The sequence below is a fragment of the Schistocerca nitens genome, chromosome 5 (genome assembly GCF_023898315.1).
Source record: "Schistocerca nitens isolate TAMUIC-IGC-003100 chromosome 5, iqSchNite1.1, whole genome shotgun sequence".
NCBI lineage: Eukaryota > Metazoa > Arthropoda > Insecta > Orthoptera > Acrididae > Schistocerca > Schistocerca nitens.
The window spans coordinates 26,029,890-26,031,961 of NC_064618.1; positions in this window are offsets into that span (position 1 = coordinate 26,029,890).

Below are 2,072 nucleotides of genomic sequence, written 5' to 3' on the forward strand. Positions count from 1 at the left end.
GATTTGGTGTTCTATCGCGTTTTCTCTGGCAGGCACCGCTGGGAGCAGGGGTGCATTCTTCGCCGGCTTGGCCGCGCCTTATTTGTCATTTCTGGTCCCTCCGGCACTATGTTTGTGCCGTTCTCAGTTTTCTGCCGCTGGTCGTTTTCCGGTAGAATTGGAGGATTCGCAGCTTCTGCCGCCTCAGACCACGACTCCAGCGACGGCGCCTCCACTGCTACGCCTCCGCCGCGGGCGCTCCTGCCACCAACGCCGCTGCCAGTCCGGTCTCCTGCACCGGGTGGGCGCCTCCAGCCTCTCGCCGCCACCACGGCCCCACCTCTGGCCACAGCCGCCGTCGCCGCTGCCGTGTTCCTCCGCGGTGCCGGAACCGATGGTCGCTGAGGCTGCCATGACGCCATCGCCCACGGAAGTTGTTGCTCCGCCTCCTCATCCGAGCATACCCAGTGGCGGTGCACGGCATGGGCAGGTTTTCAACGGGGCGTTTTCCTCGCCCCTCGCGAGCAATTCATGGTCGCAGGTGGGCGGCACTCCGCGGCAGTTTCGCTGTCCACCCCCTCAGTTGCGCCACCCTTGGGTCCCTCCACCTGCTGTTGGAAGCTCTACTCAACAACAGCGCGCCATTTCAGGGGGGAGGGATGTGGTATCGCTACGATGCCACAGTGTAGGTACAAGTTCTAAGGTTGTCACTATGACACCGACACTGACGAAAGTGCCCTCTATCCAGCACTGTGCAGCTCTGCGAGCGCCGCTCCAGATTCAGCCCATTTGTTTGCGAGCTGACGACCAACCAACATTGTTTCATTTTCATAGGCGAGCCACTACAGATTTTGCCTGTGTTAGGTTTGATACATCCGGCTTTGCACCTATGTGCTCATCATACCCAAAGTTATGTAACCCTGTATTTATTGTCTTGCCTAAAGTAAAACTACTTTTACTTTAAAGCAGTACCGAGATTTTTACCTCACCTGCTCCTACTCAGTTCCTACATTCGGCCTACCTTTCGGTTTACAGAAGCAGACCCACGCGCCGCCTTCCAGGTGGGATACAAAACCAAACAATTATTCAAAATAATTTACACAGTATGTCTGAAGGCAATTTTAAGAAGATAATTAAAAAGAAACCTTATAGACAGGTATTTACACATTACGGCTGAAAGCCACAAATTTTAAAACAAATTAGGTTGAACACCTAAATGCAGAGCAAACAAAAATTTTAAATAAAACACGGCTGAAGGCCTAATCTTAAAATACTTCACATAAGGTTCGGCTGAAGGCCATATACTGGACATAGAACAGACAAAATTAATACACAGCTGAAGGCCTGGCACAGTACTTGCGACAAAAGAAAATCACAATCACAAACAACAGAACAGTGGTGCTCAGAAGTGTTCCAAGAGTCGGTCTGGGGAGGAAACTCCAACAACAGTGTGGGTGAAACAGGCAGCCAAGTGTAACACTAAACAGTGGGGTGACAACACGTCCTAGGGACGGCTGAAGTTACCCCGTGGAGACTTCCTTGCTGCTCTGTCGCAACTGACCGACTGGCTACTCCAGTACTGATCTGCTCAGCGGAAATCACAGACACTACACACAGTTGCACGTAAACACTTGCACCAAGAACTCTGACAATCCTGAAACCAATCACCGTGGAACAAAAAGGAGAAATGACAAGTGACACACACAGAGAGTTTCCATAAGCAGTCAGTGAGCAAATACACATCGTCCAATGAAACAACTGACTGAACGACCAACCAAGGGCGTCCTCACTCAAGTTATGAGTGTCGGCAACGGTCGGACGAGTCTTGGCTGTCTGGAGCTCACTGCAGCTCCAACCCAACTCAACTCGACCCGGGCGCTCTGGCTCGGACCCACCCATGCAGACGTAACTCTTGCCCATCAGTGATGACACCTCGGCATGAGAAAGGCACCTACCCATATCCGGCAACATGGCCAACTGACGAGGCCCAGAAATGGTCTAAAGACCAAATACACGTCGCCCAATGAGACGACCAACCGAACAACCAATCGACATTTGTTCCCACTCCAATCTCCTTCCGTCGGATAGTTCAT